This window comes from Eulemur rufifrons, chromosome 16, assembly GCF_041146395.1.
Source record: "Eulemur rufifrons isolate Redbay chromosome 16, OSU_ERuf_1, whole genome shotgun sequence".
Lineage (NCBI taxonomy): Eukaryota > Metazoa > Chordata > Mammalia > Primates > Lemuridae > Eulemur > Eulemur rufifrons.
The window spans coordinates 64,778,623-64,796,124 of NC_090998.1; positions in this window are offsets into that span (position 1 = coordinate 64,778,623).

The following is a 17,502-nucleotide window of genomic DNA, read 5'->3' on the forward strand; positions in this document are numbered from 1 at the left end:
ATGTATTAATATCTCTAAATTACAGAACACAGGACCTTCCTTTTAATCAATTGAGAGGTTGACAGTTCCAGGGAACAAATCACTTTATGAAACAATTCTATGTAAGTGCCTGGAAATTGAGGGCTCCAATTCCCTCAGAGTCATTTAGATGAAATAGTAGCACCTCGGTGGAACTAGAACCACTCCAGTTTTCAGCATGGGCGGAGATAACCAGGCATAGTATACCATGAGATGGAGAAGACTACAATAGAAATGCAGAGTAGGGTTGCTACTCACAAAGAGGAGTAGAAATGCATTCTTACATTGGGAATTCAAATTTCAACTACTTCAAAAAATTCAAGTTCATCTATAGTTAATGTTTAACTTACCAGCAAAAGCACTTTGTTTAGCTTCTTTATTATAATATTCCAAAAGAGCATTTTTCCAATGACTGACTTTGAGTAATTTGCACAAATAAACAAGCCCACAAAACTTCTATAGCGTCAGTCTACAAGTAGTTTATTATACTCCTCACCACATTTGTAAATACTATTCTTTTTTGTCTCCACCCATTTTTACTACTTTAAACAAACAGAACCGTACATTGAGGTTGCTTCTATATAATGATATGAAATGTGAGAATTTTATACAATTAATCTTTATGACTTTTACTCAAGGGATTCTTAAGAATTTAAACCTTATAAGCATGGATAACCACAAAATAATTTTTAAAAAATTTACAGTATCTGGATGAAAAGATATAGTTTAAGACCATGACTAAACATGTATCTAATGATGGTTAGGCAAAACATTCTGATGATTAACTAAATCCATTTTCTATGTTGTTGTGGCACACAAATACACACATATATAAAATCATTTTCAAAAGATCTTTGAATGTTTATTATTTGGCTTTAAAAACTTAACCATTTCAGGTTTGGTTTATTATTTAATGCCATTCCAACATAGATCTTTGGGAACTATGGTACTGATCCCAGGAATTTTTCTCCACTCACATTCAACATTCTTTTGCCTGGAATGCAGTAGCTCCCTTTCTTAGTCTAACTGAAATATCATCCTTTTATGCCACATTCTCTGATTTCCCTAGGAATAATAAATTGTATACCACTACATGTGTGTTCATGGTATATTACTACTATAACACATTTCAGAGCTGACTTCTATTAGTGTTGATGTTGAACTGTTGGAGAGTAGGAGTACATTTTCAGGTACTTTAGTCACATAGTAAGACTCAAAGTATGCAATGTATTTGTTGAATAATATATTTAATATAGCTATTTTAAGTAGAGGTCAGAACAATGAATATTTTAAGGGATAGGAAGGGACTTTATGATAATGGGCTCAGTTCACGAAAAAGAATAATCTTAAATGTGTATGTCCTTAACAACAGGACTTCAAAATTCATGAAGTGAAAAGTGATAAACTAAACCGAGAAATAGACAAATATACAATTATAGCTGGAGACTTCAACATGCCTCTCTGAGAAATCACAAGAAGTAGACAGAAAATAATAATGATATATAAGACTGTAGCAACATTAACATTGATAGTCTGAATTACACCATAAGTCAGTAACAGGAAGATGCCTGGAAAATATCCAAATATTTGGAAACTAACACATTTCTAAATAACCCATAAGTAAAAAAGTCAAAATAAGTTTTAAAAATATTTTGAAGTAAAAATAAAATCAGAACATGTAAAAACATGCAGAACACAGATAAAGCAACAATTATAGGAAAAAAATCAATGAAAAAGAATAGAATGGAAATAGTGAAAAAAAAATCAAAATCAAAAGCTTGTTCATTAAAAATATCAATAATCAACTTTAATTAGATAACCCTAAATGTAAACTCAAAATATTCTAGAAGAAACACAGGAGGATGTTTTTGTGACCTTGGATTAGGCAATCGATTCTTAGATAGAACATAAACCATCAAAATTAAAAACTTCCACTCTTTGAAAAGCATTACTAGAAAATATATATACAAGTCATACGCAGAAAATTTTGCAAAATGTGTATGTCATAGAGGTCTCACCTCTACAATATATGAAGAGCCCTTAAAACTCAGTAATACGAAAATAGTTTATAAAAGGAGCAGAAACTTTGGACAGACACTTAACCAAAGAAGCTATAAAAGATGGCAAACACATGGAAGAATCAGAAAAATGTTTAACATTGTTAATCAGAGAAATGCAAATTAAAACCACAGTGTACTACTACTGCATACCTACTAGAATGGATAAAACTAAAAGTAAACTAAGACAAAAAGATAAAATTGAAAATACTAGATTGCTTATAGTCACTGTTTTGTGCTATCAAATATTGTTCATTCTAACTATATTTTTGCACACATTAACCACCCCCATTTTATCCCTCCCAGCTCCCGCTACCCTTCCTATCATCTGGTAACCACAATTCTGCTCTGTCTCCATTGAGATCAATTGCTGATAAATATATAAAGTGAAGCAACTCTTACACATTGCTCTTGAGAAAGCAAACTTTCACAATCACCTTGGAAAATCATTTGGCAGTTTCTTATTAAATTAAACATAAACATACCATATAACCTGCAATTCCACTCCTAGGTATTTACTCTAGAGAAATGAAAGCATGTCTACACAAAGCCTGTGTCAGACTGTCTATAGAGGCTTTGTTTATAATTGCTCCAAACTGGAATCAAAATGTCCATCAACTGGAAAATAAATGAAACATTGTGGTATATCCATGTAAGAAATTCTACTCAGTAAAATAGGTATGAACTACGGAAAAACACAATGTTGACGATTTGAAAAAGTTATTCTAAGTGAAAGAAGCTGAACATAAAAGGCCATATACTTCAAGACTGCATTTATATAAAGTGTCCATTATGGGCACACCTATAGAGACAAAAAAAAAAAAGATTAGTAGTTGCCACCATCTTGGATGGGAAGAGGCAACTGACTACCACAAAGGGACACGAGGGAACTTTCTGGGATGATGGAATCATTCTGTAATTTGTTTGTAGTCATGGTTTTATAACTTTATATGTTTGTCAAATTTTATAGACCTGTACACTGAAAAAGGCTGGGTTTTATCAAAGTATGTATTCTTCAATACACATGATGTGTTCAATTTTAGTTATTAGTGATTAAAGTCTTTAATATTTTTATATCTACTTAGAAGTCTACAAGTTCATATAAATACTTTTTCTTTAAAATGCTTATAAAGTCAAGAAATGGCATACTTACCTGATGAGCAATACTGTCACTGTTTTGAAGTTTAGTTGCTTTGGACAACATTAAAAACAATGTAATTCATCAATGACTTGTCAGTTTTTAATATGTGATGACAGCCTGTCAGTTGACAAGACTTTAGGAAAGCATTTTCATTACTAAGTTGACATCATAACTTGATTAATCCTGTGTTTCAATGACAGTCATTCTTTGCCTTTCAACCAGTATGTTCTATTTGGAATTGAGTACAAGACACACTATGATAAAGGTCATTGGTTTTAAAATTCTGACTTTTTTTTTTTTTTAAGTCTTTTCACTTTTAAATGGAAAATGCAAAACAAATTTCTCCCATTCATAATCATGTACTTTTAGAATATTTTGATTAGTTGTCTTACATAAGTAAAAATATTTTAAAGTTCTGCAAGTCAGTATCTTATTAGCCAGAACAGATATTTACAGAAATATTTGATACAAAGTGATTATCAAATGAAAAATATAATTTATATTGAGAGATAGCTTAACTTTATCAAAGCTCTAGATTTTAAGTAGACTTGATTCCAAATCATCTTAAAACATTTTATATGTAAAATTAAATGTTATCACCGAGAATAGGAAATATCCATAATTGATTTTATATTAGGCTATGTTCCTTTGACCCCCAAATTTCATAAGAATTCCATCTCTGTTATCAATATCCACTGCCCCTGTGCTAGAAGTCACTTTGATGGAAGCTTCCAATAACCCCATTTTTATTAATGTTATAAGAGGTTGTTCTTTTTCATTTCTTTTCCAGAGAATAGAGGGAAAATAGAAAAGTCTAGGGAGATAGTTTTAAAATAGCCCTGGAGCTTCAGAATGAAAATTTTGACTCTAAAGCTTTGAGGACAAGGGGATTTATGTGTAGAAGAGAATAACATGCTACAACAATCTGAGAAAGTTTCTTGGGAAGGAGATTTATTGGTTTCTTATTTTATTTAAACATCACCCAAAAGCAAAATCAAAGAATAGCCAGTACTCAATTGTAAAAATATGTTAAAGAGCAATGATCACATATATGCATTTGAACAACTAGTCAAGGTGTTTTTGTGGTTCATTTCATGTTTAATAACACAGGCTTTGGACACAGAAAGACCCGAGATTGAAAATCTGCCACGTATTAGCTGTAAAAACTCGGACAAGTTGTTTTTCTGGTCTGAGCTGCTGTTTCTTGATCCTTGTGCTACTGCACTTCCCTGGCTAATATTCTCTGGATAATGGCCCATGCCCAACACTGCAGAATGCCTAGTGCCTTTTCGAAGTCTTCCCTAGGTTTGTTCCAGAGGCCAGGGGCATGTCTCAAAAATGCCTTTCAACAGAATTCTTATGTTCCTTCCCCTCCAGTCTTCTCATGAATTGATCTCTCAGATAACATGACTTTGGCAGGGCTCCTGCTGGTGCCCTCTATAGGGCCACATACTTGTCTTTTTCTTTCCCATCATTCCTCATTTTAGCCCCCTTCCCGTTACAGACCCCTAGTCCTATGAAAAATCAGGTCAGGTTAACCAATGCTTGGGATACTCCAGTCAACTTGATCTTCAATAGAAGCAGACTGAGTCTCAATTGAGACCCAGTCAGGATCCATACTTAGTATGAAATCTGAATAAAGATTCATATTGTTCAGGCTTGTGTGAAAATTAATGAGGTAAACTATGCATAATTCCTACATTACTTCTGTGTTTCAGATGCTGTAACAGGTGCTTACATGTGTTAACTCATTTAAAACCTACAGCAATGCAGGCAGGAAGAATTTCTACTTTCCCCAATTCACAAATGAGGCAACTGAAATGTAAAGAAAGTCATTGAAATGGAAATTTATCCCACTAAGTAACTATCCAGGATTTGAAAACTTGTCTGCTGTCACCTATAGCTGAATCAACACAGTATGTTTCTTTTTTTCACTACCTGATTTAATATATAACAACGCAAATTTGTGGTGGTTTTTTTTTTTTTTATATTACCAAGAAGATAAGAATCCCCAAAATAAAAGGTTTGAGAGCCACAAATTTGTGTCAAGATTATTCAAAAAATGTATTTAAAAAAATTATAAAACTGCTCTGGAATATGAAGTTTATCAATAAGGGAATATTTAAATATGTTGCTTTTATTATTATTTGGACCTATCACAATAGTGTATATACCAGGAAAGAAGTTCAATATGTGGTTTGCAGATCTTTAAGGTCTCTAAGCTCTCCTCAGGGTTTTTTAATGTTAAAGTTATCTTCACAATAAGATGCTATTTTGTAATTTTCATTGTATTGAAATTTGCACTGATAGAGTTAAAAGCACTGGTGAACATGTTAGTTACTAACAGTAACTTTTGGAGGATGGTATAATAGACCATCCCAAAGCTTAGTGGCTTAAAACAATTATTTTACTTAAAATCAGTGGGTCAGAAATTTGTGAGTAGCTTAGCTGGACAGTACCAGCTAGGGTTTCTCATGAAACTCAGATGTTGGGCAAGGCTAAGTATAATAAAGGCTTGACTAAGACTGGGGGTTCCTCTTCAAAAATGTCCATTCCCATGATTAGCAAAATGGCGCTAGCTCTCGGTAGATGATCTTACTTCCTTCCCAAATGGGAACCCTACAGGGTGGTTTGTCCTCACAACATAGTAGCTAGTTTCCTGCCCAACATTTTTATGATCTAGACTCTAAAGAGGCACACCATCACTTTTACATTTTATTTACATTTTCTTAGTCACACAGTTCAGGCCTATTCAGTGTGGAAGAGGACTATTCAAGGACATAAATAATGGAAGAGAAGCATGGAGGGTAATTTTCAAGGCAACGAGCTAATCTGCTTGCACTTTAGCATGAGTGGAGACATTTAATACAATGCATTCCACACCATTCATGTATATATTCTTAAAATATATTATTTCAGATTTGGCCATTTTGAACATTAAATAGAACACTATATATATTATTTTGTATCTTCCGTCATTTAAAAGTTCACATGCCCCAAAACAACACATGTTGGCGTGGGTGTGAAGAGACAGGAACATTCATACACTGCTGGTGGGACTGCAAACTAGTGCAACCCCTGTGGAAAGCATTATGGAGGTATCTTAAACAGATTCAAGTAGACCTGCCATTTGACCCAGCAATCCCATTATTGGGCATATACCCAAAGGAAAAAAGGTCATTCTGTAACAAAGACACATGTACCCAAATGTTTATAGCAGCACAATTCACAATAGCAAAGATGTGGAAACAACCCAAATGCCCATCAATACATGATTGCATTAGTAAGCTGTGGTATATATATACCATGGAATATTACTCAGCTATAAGGACTGATGAAGATACGACATCTCTATGGTTCTCCTGGAGAGAGTTGGAACCCATTCTATTAAGTGAAGTATCCCAAGAATGGAAAAACAAGCATCACATGTACTCACCAGAAAATTGGTTTCCCTGAACATCACCTAAATACAAATCTGGGAATGACACCAATCGGATATCAGACTGAGGTGGGGGGTGGGGGAGGGGATGGGGGTATGCCTACACAATGAGTGCATTGCGCACCGTTGGGGGAATGGTAACGCTTGAAGGTGCTGACTAGGGAAGGGGGGGTGGGGAAGGGAGGGATAGATACCTACATGATGGTGCAACGCGCACTACCTGGGGAACAGACACGCCTGGAGCTCTGATTTGGGGGGAAAGGCGGTACATGGGCAACGTATGTAACCTGGAATTCTGTATCCCCGATAACAATAAGATGAAATAAAAAAAAAAGTTCATGCGCTTCATGTGCATGTCCTCTGGTATATGCTTGTTTGCATTTCTCTCAGTTATACAACTAAGAGGAAAATGGCAGGTCATAGAACAGGTATACTTGCAAATTTAATCCAAGAGTTCAAACTGTTTAAGAAAGTAGATGTCTATGTTTCTATTCATGAATAATTATATTGCTTCCCAACCTTGTCAATATTTGATATTTATCTTTACTTTCCCCCAATCTGTTGCCTTGCTTGGAAATGGTTTGATCAGTTGGCTGCCTTCATCTGGCTGAAGCTCAGCTGCTTGCGAGATCCAGTAAGGTTGCAGTTAGTTATATAGGAATCCAAAGTACAGAGACAGTCTCAGGCCAAACTTAGTTTAACAACTGTGTAGTATATGTTCAATTTTTTCAAATGTGTTTTGTGTGTGCTTGGAAAAAAAAAATCACTTTTCTGAAGTTAGGGCAGAATTCTAAATGTGTTCAGTTGGTCTTGTTCTAACCAAGCTAATTAAATTTTCTATGTTTTTCCTCAAGTTCTCTCCCTCTCCCCTTTTATCTATTACTGAGTGTGAGATTTCCACTTGGTTAGGGATTTATCATTCTCATATTTCTCTGAGGTGTTCATTTAAAAAAAAATTTAAGAGGCTATGTTAAGTGCATACAAATTTAAATGTGTTATACCTTTCTGGAGAACTGAACATTTCATCACTAAAATATGTCCCTTTTTATCTCTAATAATTTTTTGCTTTAAAATCTAAACTGTCTTTATAATACCTACTAAGTGACATTTCTTCTATCTTTTAACATTGTAGGTGTTTCCCATATTTTAATACTCAAGCTTTCTGTGGCCTTTTGTTTTAGATGTGACTCTTTTAAACCGCATATAGTTGATTATAGTTTTTAACAGAGCTTGACAACCCTTATCTTTATTAAAAAGCATTTAGGCTGTTTACATTTAAGCTAAGTAAATTTGAATTTAAGTCTACCATTTTATTTTGTGTTTCGTTTGGCCCTTCTAAGACTTTCTGCATTTTTCAAAACTTTCCTTGAATTAGCGTACTAATTTTTAATCAATATAATTTTATTCTATCTTCACCTAAACACACAGCAAACATTCTGTAAGGACACAAAACTGTAAACATTAGTTAACCAGGAGATTATAACAGAGTTGAAAGGTAAAGAGGGGCTTCAAAATTTGCTCTACGTATTTCTGCTTTTTTTTTTTTTATATCAATGAGCACATATTTCTATGTTGATCTTTTCACACTAGAACTACAACAATTCTGCCAAAAGCCAATTCCCAAAAATGCATACAAAAACAAACAGAAAATTTTTTTTCTGTAATACTTTAGATCTGTTCACTTTTTCCTATTTTCCATTTACTCATAGACTTAACAGCATAAATGTTATTTACACAGTAAAATCACACAGAAAAATAATCTAGATTTTACAAGATGCTTCTCAGCATAATGTTGAGTGTTTCTGTGTAAGGGGCCTTTGTTGGGTGTAGCATCTCCAGAACTGCCCTGGCCTTTGTGTGACCTGTTGTTTTCATTAGGTAAATGAATAGCTCATAGTAAATGTGATATGGGAAGAAAGAGTAATGAACAGATCATGAAAGGAGATGATTCTTTTTGACCTTTGCCAAGTCTTGTTACATCTGTGGGCCTCATTTCCTCGTTGCAAATAAATGCAGTAGACCAGAGTTGGATGATTTTAGGCCTCGAACTGTAGTAAGCACACAACAGTAGAAACATTTAAGACAGTTCAGTCTTTCAACTTCAGTCCCTTCCTAGCTATGTGATTTTGACCACAGTTACACAATTTCTCCAGAATGTGTTTTTCTTTAATAAAACCTAGGTTATTCTGAAGAATAACCAGTAAAGCACTTGGGAAGAACCTAAATGTGCTGTCCTATAGCAGATACCCTATCAATTTGCATCTTTCTAGTGGATACTATGCAGCTAGTAATTAGTTTTTTCCTCCGACAGCCCAGATTGCATTATAGCGGAATTCCAAATTAGCATCATAGAACACTGATATTTCATTATCTAACCTGGACTTCAAGCGATCCCCTCCCCCCATATTAATAAAACAGGTTAATGTATCATACATTTTTCTTCAAAAGTCCTTATACATACATGACTTTACATTAAGAGCTTTAAAAAGCTTACATATTTTAATGCTAGTATAATCATATAAACAGTACATAAATTGTATATTGGCCAAGGCAATATAAAGAATGGGGGAACAATTCACCCAAGCAGAAAATTGAGTATAAAATTATTTGAGTCTATATAAACCTATTACTGTATTTTCATACTTCACCATGTCATTTTTTATTTTGTATTATAATGTCACAATTGTAATAAATTTTACTGTAAAGTGCTCAATTCAGATTTGAAGGTCACTTTGATAATTGGAGGTGAGAGTCTCCCAAAGTGATGGCAGTTAGAAAGCACAACATTTTACTTTCATGAATGCAATGATTTAGTGCTTTGACCTCTAGTTGGTTAAGCATGATATATAGAACATTTCACTTCTGATATATGCATGTGAAACCCTGACAAGAATTAACAGCAGAGTGCAGATCCAAACTGCAGGCATTCCTCACTCTGCTTAAATAATTGCTAAAGTTACTTTGAAATACTTTAGAAAGAAGGAAAGGGCAAACGAAAATCATGAAGAGAAGAAAGGGAGGGAAGGAAGGCAAAGAGGAGGGAAGAAAAGAAGGAAGGAAGGAAGGAGGAAAGGAAGGAAGAAAGAAAAAAAGCAATCAATTTGCTTATTTTCCTTTCTGCATAAATGGCAACCTAAAGAAAAAAATGTTTTGAAAGGCCTTTAACGTAAACATGGACAGCTGTTTTAGAAATTGTAACATGTGCAAGTTTGAAAGATTCATCATGAAAAGAAAAATATCCATGCTGAAATGTCAATTTTATAGCTCTAAGAGAGAGGTCCTAAGGTTTAGAAGTTAAAAGTAAGTTAACTCCTTGCTTATTCGAACATTAAACTGTCAGCATGGAAGTAAGTTTAAACTTATGATGGTCTGAAAATGTGGTGCTAAATGAAGTCTGAAGACCTATTAACCTGCCTGAGATGTAAACCAAGAACTATTACACTCTGCTGTTCAGCATGTATGCAAGTACTTCAGCGTATTGTGGAAGGTATTAAGAAACAGACAATGAAGTTAATAGTATCTTTTTTCCTAAACATAATAATTTTACTATTTTCAGTATCTGTTTAGTAATTGCATGCATATAGGTAATAGAATATTTTCTTGAAAATTAGTAAATATTCCTTCAAATTTTTGTAATAGTAATACAGAATTCATAATCTTTTAACAAATTGACCATAATCAGTCTTTTCCTTATTTTAGAGCTTTGCAAAGATTTAAAAGGAAAACACATTTGTGAAAACACTTAGGTAGTAAATACTTTAGATAAGTATCTTTTTTTTTTTTTTTTTTTTTTGAGACAGAGTCTCACTCTGTTGCCCAGGCTACAGTGAGTGCCGTGGCGTCAGCCTAGCTCACAGCAACCTCAAACTCCTGAGCTCAAGCGATCCTCCTGTCTCAGCCTCCGGAGTAGCTGGGACTACAGGCATGCGCCACCATGCCCGGCTAATTTTTTCTATATATATTTTTAGCTGTCCATATAATTTCTTTCTATTTTTAGTAGAGGTGGGGTCTCGCTCTTGCTCAGGCTGGTCTCGAACTCCTGAGCTCAAACGATCCGCCCACCTCGGCCTCCCAGAGTGCTAGGATTACAGGCGTGAGCCACCGCGCCCGGCCTTAGATAAGTATCTTGACAAATTATTTTGTTAATGAAATATTTTTAGAATGAGTACCTTAAAGAAATTTAAATTTATTAAATAGAAAATTACTTAGGTAATGAATGTGCAAAAAATAAATAAAAACTTGTCTGCTTAAATACACAAAATAACTTCTATAAGATTCAATATGCTTTTTCATCTTTTCTTTCCTGGGTCCTATACTATTCTTTTAAGGTTTTGCTTTCTTCTAGAGAAGAAATATTATCTCAGCAAGAATTAACTTGACATGGAATTTTGAGATCAGTGCCTTAATCTCCCCAAAAGCAACATGAATTCAGATACAGTGGGTACATGGTACAATGAATACAACCACTTCAGTTCTACTTAATCCAAGCATGCCATAGAAAGCAATTATTATATTTATGATTTATCACACTTTATTATTTCAAATATCCTGTGTGACATGGAACAAGTGATGTAACCTCTGTGCCTCAGTTTTCTTAACACTACAATGAACATAATTGGTTACCCATGGGGTTGTCCAGGTTATATGAGAGAACCAAAGACACACATTAAACTTAATATCTACGTGCATTAAGCAATCAAATGTTAATCTAAGCTCTATTAGCCCATAAGCTGAATTCCTAATTTGTCTTCTAAATTTTATAGAACTATCACATCAAATTAAGTAATGAAGAAAGTTACATCTTGTAGACTTCACAATGTCCTTATCATTCTGCTGAGAAGCAGGTAGAGTAAGTGGCAGCAATACTCTGCTTGGTCCACTTGTCCCTGAAGACTTTTTGCTACACTCTGACCCACAGGAAAGAGTGATACTGGTCAAAATTCCCTTCACGTCTACCTCTTTCCACCCAGAGTTCACAATAAAACCATGGATCATTGTGCCACTCTGGTGTCATCATGAAAATTTGGGTTTGCATTTTTACTTCTGTACTCAAAATGTGGTCCACTGACATGCAGCATTAACATCACTTGGAACTTGTCAGAGATACACGTATCTCGCCTCCTCCCGACACTTGCTGAATCAGAATATACATTTCACTAAGATCTCAGAATAAATTAACAAAATCAAGATTCTTTATGAACAAAGATTATGTTGCATAATACTCTACTAGATAATGCAGATTTTTAGTAATGAGAAATGCGGAATTGGTGGTGGCAGTGGCAGCACCTTAAAATTTCTGGTTTCCTAATCGGTAACTATCAAAAGTAAGTATCTCTGTGTTTTAATCTATCTGAAATTAGAAAATACTATTTTTTCCCTACTAGAACAACATATCTAAGATAAATTTCAAGTAATATCCTCTTCTCCCCTACAGTGTCATCATCCTCATATTAATCACAGAACTTAATGTTTGAAGAATGATGTTACCAAGATGGCAGAATAGTAGATATCTCAGAATCACTCCCCTCACAAAAATTAAACTAAAAAATTAAACTCAAAGGCAAGAATACTACCCTGAGTTCACCAGAACTCAGAAGTGGATAAACCTTAGGGTCCTTAGAACCAAGAGAATCCATGCCTGCTAAGAGAAATAATCATTTCAGTCTGTGCTCCCCATTCCACTGAGCTGACAAAACACCACTCAGAGTGGTGAAGTTCCCTAGACTGACAGTTTTCCAAACTGAGAGGAGAAAATTGGAAGTGGATATTCCATCTCCCCACTGGTCTTGGAATCTCTGCAGGAAGCCCACTCTGGGTAGAATACCAAGGGAACCATTTGGACTGCCAGGGGATGAACCACCTGAGATGAACTGGGAACAAAAAGCAAGGTGCTGATTGCAGTGACTGGAACAAGGATGTTGGTGGCTACTCTGCACTCCAATTATTGGAGACACTATTTTGAAGAGATTGGCCAGTACACCATAACACTGTAGGTGGCAGAGTCCATCAGAAGGCCCAAATACCTGTCTAGATTATCCATACAGCCGAAGTGCTCCTGTGGATCCTCCCCAGCCCAGAAACAACTAGAAGGTCAGAATTAACTTTCAGTGCCCACTTAAGTCTTCCTCAGACTAAGAAACAATGGCAGAGCAGTGCTTAAGTTTCAGTGTTCACTATAAATCTTCCCAAGGCTGGGAAAAAATGGCAGGGCCAATGAATTAGCTCAAGAGCATTGTTTTAGTTTTGGTGCTCATGCTAAGTCCTCCCCAGAACCGGAAGAAATAAACCAGTATTTAAGTTCTTATACTAAGTAGTAAAGGTCTAACACCAAAAAAGCACCTGGAAAATTGAAGTAGCTGCCTCTTCAAATGTACAGGCATCAACATAAAGATGCAATGATTGTGAAAACTCAGGGAAATATGACACCACCAAAAGAAACCAACAAAGCCCCAGCATGGACCCAAAAGACTTGACCTATGAAATGCTGGACAGAATTAAGAATCCTTTTAAAGTATTTCAGGGAATCACAAGAAAATACGAATAGAAAACTCAATGAAATTTGTAAAACAATCCTGAAACAGACAGACATATTTATAGATTGCAAAGATAGTACATAGAGATGGTAAACTGACTTCATCTAATCCCTTGAATATTAACTTCAGTCTTTGTTCCATCACAGATCATTGAGGTTCTCTCCTTCACTTTTCTTGGTTATATAATCTTGTCTATTACCCTCATTCTTCCACAGTCTTGTTACAGCCATTCTTTCTCTTATATTCCCCATGCCATGTTTCCCGTTTGAAATTAGTATACCCTAATACTGTGGTCCCCAACCCTTGGGCCGTGGACCAGTACTGGTCTGTGGCCTGTTAGGAACCAGGCTGCAAAGCAGGAGATGAATGGCAGGCAAACAAGTGAAGCTTCATCTGTGTTTACAGCTGTTCCCCATTGCTCGCATCACTGTCAGGTTGCATCTGACAGGAGCTCTGCCTCCTGTCAGATCAGCACCAGCATTAGATTCCCACAGGAGCACAAACCCTACTGTAAACCATGCTTGTGAGGAATCTAGGCTGCACTCCTAATCTAATGCCTGATGATCTGAGGTGGTGATGCTAGCACTGAGGAGCAGCTGCAAATACAGATTATAATTAGCAGAGAGGTTTGCACAATGAATGAAATGAACTTGAATCATCCTGAAAGCATTCTCCCCAACCCTGGTGTGTGGAAAAATTATCTTCCATGAAACCAGTCCCTGGTGCCAAAAAAGGTGCGGACCACCACTCTAATATATTACTTACCATCAAAGTTCATCATAGATGAATAGTTTTTCCCAAGTGTATTTTTACTTGGTGGAAAACTCTTGGTGTCTAGATAAGGGCTATTTTATGAATAGCAAATTCAAATGCCAGACATTAATGTTAATGATTTCATGGGCCAGGATGTTTATTAACAGAAAAAACAGAGTAAAGCTCAGTTTTGAAATGTAAACAAGAGTCAAAAGTTAAAGGGTAAAGATCCAAATTTGGGATAGTCTCACATGAATTAGTTAAGAGACAAATGATTGTATTTTAATGAGGTAGGAATTGAAAAATAGCCAGTGGGGTGTTAAGCAAGTTTATAAACCTGTAAGAAAATCTCCTTAATGATTTATTTTTGTGGTTTATTTTTATGATAGCACAAAAAGGGGCACAAACAATGAACTAGAACAAAACCGAATGTTTCTCACATTGTATTACTACAACATGATAAGGCTTTGAACAGAGGTTGTTAGAGTTTCTATAGCCTATAATGATGTTCTGTTCTCCACAGATTATTCTTCCCTTAGTTAATATCACTGATTCCCCCAAGGAATCAATTACTACCTATATGCTGAGGAATCAATTTATATCTCTAGTCCAGATGTTTCCTTTGCTATCCAGACTGAATAATAAACTACCTCTTTGACACTTCTACTTAGATGTTTCAAAAAGTCATTAAAATCACCCTGCCTAAAATTGAACTCATGATCCCTCCGTTCAAATGGTATGCAATTTTATTAGTCTCTAGTTCAATAAAAGCCATTATCATACAACCAGATGCACAAGCCAGAAACCTAGGACTGAGTCTTGAATTCACCTGCATCCTCATTTTCTATGTCTAATCCATTACCAAGTGCTTTTGGTTTCACCTCTTAACTATCTCACTAATTTGCCTGTGTCTATGCCGCTCTACTCCCACCCTCCACTTATTCTACTTACTCTCAACTGGACTGCAGACTAACCTCCTAAAATATTCTTTTCTTATATACTTATACTTCTCCAGCTTCTTCTCTAACCTATAACTAAAAGAATTTTTATTAAAATGCTGATCTGATTTGGCCACCCTCTTAAATATTTCAGCAACTTCCAATTGTAATTATGTAATAAAACCCAGAAACTGTAACACGGTTTCCTAGATCTCCGACACCTCACATGGATACCCACATTTTGTTGCCCCCTCCTTAGCTTCAGGCACATTGCTTTGAGATCCTTGAAGGCAGCACGCACCCTATGACCGCTGGGCCTTTGCATGGACTATGTTCATTCCTCTGCGTAGACTGCTCAATGATTTTTATTCCATAACTTCTGACCAGTGTGTAGCTTTCAGCTTAGTTGTCACTCAGAGAGGTCTAGTTAGGCTCTCCTTTTTCAGAAACAACTATTGTACAATATTTCTACTTGGTTTCCTAATCTCTATGGCTTTATGAGAAATAAGAGTAATACTCCTAAAGAATATATCACAGAGACTGTAATGTAGAAAATACTCACTAAATATTAATGGTTTTTAACATTGCTTATATTTCTTGGGTCAGATGGTAGTTTGCTATGTTTTAATAGATGCCTAAATATGATACCATCGTTCTTCCTATGAAGAGACTGGCCTTTCCCAAGGCAATAATTCAAATTTGTTTCAAAGTTCTTGACACAAATATTGTAAAATAGGCTTCACTCTCCCAAATCAGTTCTAGGCATTTACTGGCTTCTCCATGTCTTTTTCTCCCTTTCTATTTCTGTGACCCTGGAGCTTCTAATATTTCTCTAATCTGTGTTCTCTATTCTCTGTAACTTGATGCCACCTTCTCCTTTTCCTCTTTCCTTTCTTCCACACCTTCATGTGTTACCCCAATGGAAGAGAGTATTTCCCAGTGTCTTACTAATTTAGGAATAAATTCTAGGTTGTGTATGAGTAATATGTAAAAATAGATCATCCATTACACATAAATATTGATGTCATGACTTTTTAATACAATACCACTAAATATTTTCCTTGATTGTCTCAGAATTGCATTTTACTGTTTTTCCTGTTTAGACCTTTAATGTAGACGATCGTTATCTCCAAAAATTTTACATTAAAAACAATAGTTCAATAGTCATTTAAAGGTTCAAAATAATATTTAATATTCATAGCTGGAACAATGTCCTAATGCTATGGATTAAAATACCTTTTTAATTGACAAACTAACATTTTTGCAGACAATTATAAAATCTGATATTTTAAAAGTAAAATTTTGGTTTTAGAAGAGTTGATTTCTATATATAATCAGATGTGTGATTGGTCATAATAATTCATTCTTACCTTTGAAGAACTTGGCTTTATTTCCACACCCCACCCCACCGTGCACCTGTGGTTTGTTGATTAGATAAATGCAGTCTTAGACCATTAGATAAATGGCTTCCAACTTAATGAGAAGTGATCATTTTTGTAGAAGTACTATATGCTTATGCTTAATCAATGCTGTATGACTCATTATGCTATAGTATTTTACCATATCAGCAATGACATTTTATACATTACCAAAAATCAACATTTTTCTCTCCTTGCTCTGGGGGCTGACTGTCCTGTTCTCCATCCTATTTCTACATCTAGATTTAAGAAAAATTTTGGCAGTCTAAGTTTTCCAGTGGTGACATATTTGAGTTGACCATTTGAGATTCTTCTTGAGTTTTGAAAAGCGAGGCAATGCCATCACACTTGCTACAGTCAGCTTTCTAACTATTTATGTGATAAAATATATATCACAACACAGCTCCCAATCTTTCACACAACTCAGAGTAGTATGTGAATCTATTTGCCTTGGTGTTCCAACCTTCATCTCAGATTTTCAAATATATGGAATGAGATCTTGCCAATGGAATATTGTGTGTTAAGTATAGAAAACTGTCACTACTTCTTGAGTTTATTAGTGTTTTAAAGCACAATATAAAGTGTCGAGCTCCACAGTAGGAGGTTCATACACCTGAAAGGAGCTGATATGTGAGTTGTACAAAGGTTATAAATATTGAATTGAGACTAGTGTTATTACTTTAGTATGTAAATGTCCTGTGACTTTCTCAGAAGAAATCACACTCTAATATTCGTGACCCATCCTTATAACCAAACACCCTTTAGAACAGACTCTATATTTTTAGCCACTTGGTCTTTTAATACAATTCCTTGTTTTTCCCAGTGGAAAAAGAGTTCAGCCTGCCTGTAAATACCACCTTACTTTGCTATAGTAAAACATATTGGCAACAGTTTCTTTATTGTACTTTAAAACTTTCAATCTTTTTAGAGGACCAAAATTGAAAGGTAAGAGTAAAAATACTGAAGAAACACATAGAAGTAGAGAGAAGTAATAAAAATAGCTTTTGGATAGGCCATTCATTTAAGCAAAACTAAGGTGATTAGACTGTTTTATGTGAAGGAACTATACCCGCAACAATGCTCGCTTTCACCTAAATCTCCCAGCACATATTTAAACACGCAGTAAATGAGGGGCTGGGGGGAGGGAGAAAGAGGGTCTTTAAAATTCTGCTACAATGTCATTTTCCAATTATGGATGATGAAAT